General features: G+C 45.6%; 1 long non-coding RNA gene across 1 annotated transcript; it reads left to right on the top strand.

The window, feature by feature from the left end:
- The first annotated feature begins 582 nt into the window (after positions 1 to 582).
- LOC109282931 (uncharacterized) lies at positions 583 to 7,246 on the top strand. Its single transcript, XR_009462419.1, has 2 exons — positions 583 to 849; positions 2,231 to 7,246. It is a non-coding gene; the product is annotated as an uncharacterized LOC109282931 (long non-coding RNA).
- Positions 7,247 to 8,535: the final 1,289 nt, after the last annotated feature.

The raw sequence follows: 8,535 nt of genomic DNA, 5'->3' as shown, positions 1-8,535 counted from the left end.
GTCTCCCCCTGCCTGCCAGTTCTGGTGGGCATTGGGGCTGGGTGGGGGGCAGGGGGTGCCATCACCATAATCCCCTCCCCTCCTTCACCCTCAGGCAGGGAGACAGGGCAGCTCTGCTGCTCAGGGGAGGAGGAGGACCCGGAGGCAGTCAGTGGGGAGGAAGCTGCCATCTCGGGCAGGGAGGTGTGGGGCAGCCCCACTGCTCAGACGGCCAGGGCATGTTCCCTGCCGCTAAACTTCCCCGTAGCAGTGCAAACTGGGGCCCACGCAGCCTGGGCCGCCCAGCCCAGTGCATGCAGTTGGCCGAAAGCGTTATGGATAGACAAACTAAGTCTTTTATTATATTTGAATTTTTAAAAGCTCCCCTGAGGTGCTATGAAGGCTTGTGTTTGTATGACTGCAAGGAGCCCAGAAGTTGCTAGCTCACACCTTTGAATGAGGGTTCACCAAAGCTTGATTATACACCTACAGTTCACCACAGGGTAGTCCCAAAGCTGACACGCACAGCTGCCACCCTCCCACGTGGAGGATTTGCTGTTGTTATTGCTGCTGCCCTACTTCTGGCTTTTACTGTAAATCACTAACAGCAGAAGATGCCAAAGCTTCAGAATACCCCCTCTGTTGCTGTTTGCAGTGTTTCCAGGATGTTCAGTTTCCTGTATGTGTTAAAGTGTTTGTGGAGACTTCTCTCTTCTTTTTTTTTCTCTCAGGCTTGCTTACTTGCTTATCAGTGCCCTTTATACCTCAAGAACCTAAGGAGCAAGCTTTGGAGTAAATGCATGCTCTTTGCCTCAAGGCAGGAGAGTAAAGCAAAAAACATTTCCAAAGGGGTGGCTCATCAGTCCAAAGGTAGGTGTGGGCAAGTGTGGCCTGAGGGAAGGAATGCAGACAGCGAGAGGAGTGTGGGGGTGTCTCTCATTTTCAGAGTTTCAGGCAACTCATTTAGGCCCACACCAGTAGGACTTAAAGGTATAAGCCAGGTACAAGCCAGGTGAAGCAGGTCTCTAGTTAGACTTCCATGGGCTGCAAGGCAAGTTTAAACCTGATTTTGGGGACTGGACCAAAGAGGCAAAGAGGATTTGGGGGGAGCAAAGCAGGGTGGCAAAATGTGGGGGGTCTGAGCAAAATGGTAGCAGCAATGCTGAACCTACTGCAAGAGGATCAGGAAAGAGAGGAAGGGTTACCAGGATCTCTACTGGTTCAGATGGACAGCTGCACTCACAGGTGCTTGGTCAGGCATATTTTATATCATACAAGTTTTGGCATGTGTTGTTAATCAAATGCAAGAATAATGGACATTGTTATAGTCACATGATGGGTCAGGACATAACCAGATAGCACTGTGCACAGAGTTTGGGAGCACAGGTATTGGAAGCTGCTCTATGATACGGCTGGGTGGAGCTGTAGTGCAAGAAAATCTGTCCCTTTGCTCGCTTCTGGAGCCTTAGTGGTAGAACCAACTGTGTAGCCAGGTGTGCGTCAGGGTAGGAGGGTGCTCTATGGTGCAGAAATGCAATAAAATAAAGTAGCTTTGCCTGCAGAAATCTGTTGCCATAAGCTGTGTACCTATAGACTTAAACGCTTTGAGCACCTAGATTTTTGACACAGGTCTGCTTTTCCGTATGTTTGCATGTGTAAATGTGGCTGTGGGAAATAGCTACTGTGGGAGCAAAGAGAAAAGCATTCCTTCTGTATTTGTTTGTTGGATAACATTCTCTTCAATAAAGCAGACAATTCTTAGTGGATCCCAGAATACAGTGGAACTAGGCTTGAACATGAATCACAAGACCATATTTGGAACATTTACCATTTGCTTTCCATTAAGGGTGTCTGGGACAAGCAGCAGTGTACACTTCTAAATCTGTTACTTTTTGCAGAGTGCTGGAGGCTAACGGCTAGAAAATGATATTTAGAGGTTTGCTTTTAGGAATTGGCTTGTAGGTAAAATAGAGACTGTATGAGAACAATGATTTAGGAGAATGGCAAGGGTTAATTGATTTTTTAAAAGCCTGTTTGTCTCAGTTTTACAGCCTTCAAGACAGACAGGGTGTCTGAGACCAATGGACGTGCACCGTGCACATGCTGGGAAATTGAAAACATTGAAACTTTATTTTTATAATAGAGATTGGTCTGGCTTCATGGTTAGAGGGCGACAGTGCCCACTTGTAAAAACCCTTGGAATTATTGATTTTAAATGAAATAACCAAATTAAGGTGTGTACATGTATTAGGTTTATGAAGATAGGATTTTGGCTGACAAAACAGATCATGGACAGCATAACAGCCACAGGGAGATCAGTCAACGATCCCCCAAAGATGAAGAATCATTGGAGGAGAAAGAATACAAAAGAAGGAGTTTGCAAAACAGCAAGGTTGCATCTGCCTTGACCTCCAAGGTTGCTGACGTTGGACATTCAAGCAAAGAACATGAAAGTGGCATTTACGTACCGGCCAGATGCACTACTCACCTTATGTATATTCCGGGGAATTTGGGTAATGTATGTTGTAATCATATTGCTTGCTTTGCCTGCATTGCTCTTATTTCCTACCGCTGTGTATCCATAAAATGTATCTATTATCAACCAGAGGACTTGCAGTCGGTCTGAAGGTTGTGCTTGCCCGAAGCAAGGTTTCAGGGCTGGGTTCTGAATCTAGTGCCAATAGAGGCTACTGATGGAATAAATCTGCCAAGGAGTCTCAGGGAAAACTGTGTAGTCTGAATGCAAGGAGTTGACATCCAAATTGCTTGTTTTTTTCCTTTCAGTGCACTGTTACTGACCTCACATAGTGTGAAGTTGCACATTACACTTAGACCATTCTAAGGGCACTTAACATGCAAGTGCCCACATGGTAAAGCTTGTTAACTCATGCTAAGCACTCTCTGAGTATCTTAAAGTTATGCCACTTCAGGTGAGAATTAACTGTGCTGTGCTACCTAGCTTGTATTAGGGTAACTTCAGACTGCTCTATGGAGACAAAACAAGCAATTTTCAGCTCTCCAACATCCCAGGATGCACTGATCCCAGCCTCTGCACACCAATGCCTCCTCCCTGCCCCCCTCCCCCCCCAACTGTTCCAGTCAGCCAAAGAGTCCAGGTATCGTGGTTCCTAGCCATACCCCTGCTCAGCTGCTGTCTCGTGGCAAGTCAGAGCTGTGCAGGCAAGAGACTGTTTTATCCTTAACATGCGACTGCTCACATCACATTCCATCTTTAACACCAGTTAACATTTCAGATTTAGTATGGTCTGTGACCATGGTAATTGCACCATGGTTTGGAAGGTGCTGGCTTTAGGATCCCAAAATATACTAAGCCAGATCTCTCATGAGGTCTTTAAGAGGGGGCTAGACATGCACCTGGCTGGGGTCATTTAACCCCAATGCTTTTTCCTGCCCAGGGCAGGGGGTCAGATTCAATGATCTACTGAGGTCCCTTCCAACCCAAACATCTATGAATCTATGTAGATGCAGGCATAGAGTGCCCCTGCAAACACATCTTTTCTATTTCACTCAGAAACACAACCCATACCCATCTTTCCTGGAGCTGCCCAGACCTCACGGCATATGAGTTCATGCTTTGAGTAAAGAATGGATGGGAAAGGTAGGAGGATTAAAATTCTAGCACCCCTCCCTCCTCACAGAAATAAGTTAATAAAAATATAAAGATGGTGGAGTAAGTGAGGGGAGAATTTGATCTGGTTTGCACGTCGCATAGAATTTAGGGATAAACTGAATGCTGAGTTGTTGTTGAGTTAAATGTGAGTTAGCTACCATAAAATTGATGGGTCACATTCACTAGTCAACTCATTATGACACAGACCTAAAACTTGGCTTAACTGTGGTTTTCACCCACAAAGGGTTGCCACCTCTTCTTTTTGGCTCATATCATAAGATATATAGCTAAATATAACATACTGTCTTCCTTCTAGAACACATCCTGCTTCCTCTGTTTAGATTACAACACTCTTGATTTCTCATTCATACCAGAAATAATTGCAGTAATTGCTCTGCTATTCTTCTGGGATTTTCTGAATGTTTTCCTGAAACAATGCTCAATTACAGGCGAAGGTATAATATCCCCTTAGGCATCTTAACAAGTGAGTAGGATAAATAATGTATTAAATATTCTGTAGTCCTTGCATATTTGTTTCCAAGTGCTATGTATTCATTAGAGAGGAAGGATGCTTGCATGGGACTAGAAATGTTTGGGTTAAATTCCTGTATTGGCAAGGCAATTTGTTTTTTTTTTCTTTTCCCATATGTCCAGATTTAGTTCCACTTTTAAGCACCACTGTATCTTATGATAATATTTTTACTGATGTTCTGGCCTGAATGCTTTTGAGTTTATGCATAGATGAGGAACACAAGTGAGTATATCAACTGAAAAAAAAGAAAAGAAAAAGTACGGCTCACTATTTCTGCAGGCCTTCATTGAGCAGAGAAGCAAGCTTATGAAGACCAGCCTGGGGGATAGTATGAAGGTGTATGATGCCAAGGTGCTGAGAAAGCCCAACTTCTACCTGTTGGGACAAGTGGGAACCTTGTGTCTTCTTAAAGAGATTGTCAGTTAATCATCATGTGCATACTTGCCGAGCTATGTAATAGCAATGGCCATGTGCAGTCAAACCTAAACTTAGTGGGCAGTCATCAACATTATGCAGCATGATGTGTGTTTCACTACAGCTACAGTCGTGATTGTTACAAAGACCCCAGTGATGGAGGTTGGCTGCACACACATCTTGCCCTGTGTGAAAGCTATTCAGCAAGTCCCACTGATGGCATGGTGGGTTGAAGCTAGGTGGGCAGACTGTAGGATCTATGATAAGGAACTTGTTTAGTGGGCCTGTACTCTGAATCTTACAACTTAACACTGAGGGTCTGTTGGTTGCCAAGTGAAGCCTAATCAGTGTTCTTGCTCAAGAACATGCTGTCGACATTGTATGTCTACAGGAGATGCAAATTCCATCTGCTGAAGCTGGATGCTACATAATTGGAGGATTTGACTTGCTGCCTTACACTCCACATCTGAAGCATGGCTGAGTCACGTATGTCCACTCTGACATTACAGATGCAGTCCAGCTGACATCCACGGACCTTTGTGATGCCATCCAAGTTGGTGGTTTTTGGGTTGCAAATGTCTGCAAACCTCCCAAAGTCAACCGGGACCAACAAATTCTACCAACTCTGCCTTATCCAGCCACCTACGTTGGAGACTTTAACAGCCACCATACTGAGTGGGATTACACAGATGTAGATGCCAATGGTGAACAGCTTGCAAACTGGGCCTCACAAAATGATCTTGTTCTCAGTCATGACCCTAAGCAGCATGGCATGTTCCACTCTTTTAAATGAAACCATGACTACTCTCCTGACTTGTGCTGGGTCAGTTCAGTCCATGGTCACCCACAGTCAGCATCTTGCCAGGTCTTGGACGACTTCCTGCTCAGTCAGCATAAGCCGTCACTGGTTCACCTCAGACTCCAGCTCCCAATGTAGCAAACCCCCCAGTTATTTTTTTAATTTTGAAATGCATTCCCTCCCTTCCCCAACTATTTGACTTTTTCTCTCCCTCTCTATTCCCTATAGATAAGTATGAGTAAGTTAAGACATAGGATAAGTTTTAGCATTTTTATAGCAAGTTTTTTTTTTCTTTCTCCTTCTTTGATCCACTGTTTTATATTATATAATTATTATGTTTATACTGTTTTACTGATTTTTACTGTTTTTTCCATTGATACTATATGATTTAGGCCTACACGTGTAAGTTAGCATAAGTACGTCAAGTTTCCATTTTGTATGTCAAGTCTCCAACTTGTGTCCTTTGCCTGGGTGTAACCTATGACTCATGTCTAACCAGTTTCATGTAAATTGGTTCCTGAATGAATGGGGATGAATGAGGGTGCTTGAGATACAATGGTAGCAGGTCTCTACTGAATAATCAACTCAGTGACTGGACCATTGCCTTCCATTGACTCACCCAGGAACCACAGACCCAACATTTGAAATACAAAGACCCTACAGAAATCAGCCAACCCACTATTGCAACGCAGACACCTGGAACTGCACGTCCCCACCTGGAATGCACATGCTGGGGAACACCCTTCTCAACAACACAGTGACTGAAAGGGATCTTGGAGTCATTGTTGACTCCAGGATGGACATGGGCCACCAATGTGAGGAAGCGGTCAGTAAGGCTAACCACACCTTGTCATGCATCTACAGATGCATCACAAGCAGGTGCAGGGAGGTGATCCTTTCCCTCTATGTGCCTCTGGTCAGGCCGCAGTTGGAGTACTGCATCCAGTTCTGGGTGCTGCACTTCAAGAGGGATGTGGCCAACTTTGAGAGGGTCCAGAGAAGGGCCACTCGTATGGTCAGGGGGCAGCAGGCCAGGCCCTATGAAGATAGACTAAAGGGCCTGAATCTATTTAGCTTCCACAAGAGAAGACTGATAGGGGATCTGGTGACCATCTCTAAACTCACTAGGGGGGACCAGCGGAAGATAGGTGAGGCTCTGTTCCCCTGGGCACCACCGGGTTTAACAAGGAATAACGGCCACAAATTGAGAGCAGGTTCAGGTTTGATATCAGGAGGCATTACTTTATGGTTAGGGCTGCCAGGCTCTGGAATGGGCTCCCAGTGGAGGTGGTGCTCTCCCCTACCTTGGGGGTCATCAAGAGGAGGTTGGATAGATATCTGACTTGGATATTATGATCCCAGCACTCGTTTCTGCCCAGGGCAAGGGGTCAGACTTGATGATTTGTTCAGGTCCCTTCCAACCCTAGAAACTATGAAACTATGCTCAGTACACCAGGGCTGACCCTTGCCTGGGGATGTCCCTGCCACTAGGGTCATAGAAGGTCTGCACCCATAAAAAGGGTAGTGAAGACAAATCCAATGGGATGCCCTCTCCATCTGGATCAGCACTACGCCAAGCCACCTATCCACCCAGAGGTCTGGCGACCCCCTCTGGACAACATGCTGCTGGAGAGGATCCCAACTGGCCATCAAGGATCAGCTCACAGCCCAGGATAGGTAGCTATTACCCACCTTCCTTCCCCAAGCAAAGGACCTGGACTTTGTCCCTACACACCTTGACTTCAATCCCTCTACCAAGCCTTTTTCTCTCCTGCTATGATTGTGCGGGTGTGTATGTGAGTGCTTGTGTGTGTGTGTGTAGGAACCAATAACTTCGTGGGGCTGTGTAGTGTGTTGTCTGTTTAATAAACCTGTTATTTTGAAACCCTGAGTTGGGTTTTTGTCTTATTGACCTCCCGACCCTCCTCCTTGATTTCCTGGCTATCTCCCAGCTTTCTGCCTCTGTTTCCTGGCTGTCTCTTCCTTACCACTGGGCTTTTTCCTTTGTTTCTACCCTGGCACCAGTTCTTCCCGAGTAATCCTGAAGCACATTAACCCTAAGCAACCCCAAGCCCCAGTGACCTTGAGTAACCCTGGGGCCACTTGACCTTAAGTAACCCTAAGCACCAAGTTACCTCAGATGCCCCCTAGGGTTAACACACAGCCATGAAAGTGCGTGTTTGTGTATGTGTATTGGGCGTGTGGGTATTGACAACTGATTTTTGTCTAATTTTTGGTGTGTATAGTGTGTATGTGCTTGAATTGGTGATAGGTGTGCATGTGCTTAGATTGGTAATCTTGGATGTGCATGTGCCCGAGTTGGTAGTGTGTGTGTATGTGCCCAATGTGGGTGTATGCGCCTAATTGATTTTTATGTGTGTGTATGTGCAATTGTCACACCCTCCTGTCTAACAGTGCAATTTTGAGATCCTGAGAGTTGGCCTCGCCCCACAGGACAACACCAATCATCAAAAGCTCTAAGAAGAAACAGTGGAACTTCCACAACGCCAGTTGGGAGAAGTATGGCAAGGCATTGGAACAAGGCATTGCGACAATACCAACCCAGAACACTCTGGTGGAGGAGGCCTATAGACATCTCTACGGCACCATTTATAAAACAACCTGTGGAGCCATTTCACATGGATGCCACCCAGTTTATACTCCCTGCCTCAACCCAGAGTGTGTCACACTGCTAAATCAGTATGAGTCATCTGGTAACACAGATGTGGCCGATCACTTGAGTGAATCATTGGAAGCAGCTCACTGAGCTAGATGAGAGGAAATGACTGCGAAGCTGGACTTCATCTATTCCAGCTGGAAGTGTTGGAGTCTACTTTGTTGTCTTGGAGCAGCTCATCAGGCATCAACACCAAGTCACACTTCTGTGGCACCCAGTCAAGTAGCCAGTCACTTTACTTCACATAGCAAGAGCACCACTGGAAAAGGGATTGAATAGCTGTCTCCAAAAAGAATGGCAAACTTTCTGCCAGATTTAGCAGACCAGAACCTGTCCAGAACTCTTTATTGTTCTTGAATTTAACAAGGTTTTGGACAGCATCAAGTCTGGCACCGCCCCAGGCTATGACAACATCTCCTCTAAGTTTCTGAAGCATCTCGGCCCATGTGCTCTTTCTTGGTTGGTTTAATTCTTTACAAGGGTCACATTTGAGGGAAAACTGC

The sequence above is a fragment of the Alligator mississippiensis genome, chromosome 5 (assembly GCF_030867095.1).
Source record: "Alligator mississippiensis isolate rAllMis1 chromosome 5, rAllMis1, whole genome shotgun sequence".
NCBI lineage: Eukaryota > Metazoa > Chordata > Crocodylia > Alligatoridae > Alligator > Alligator mississippiensis.
This window is presented reverse-complemented; position numbering and strand designations above follow the sequence as displayed.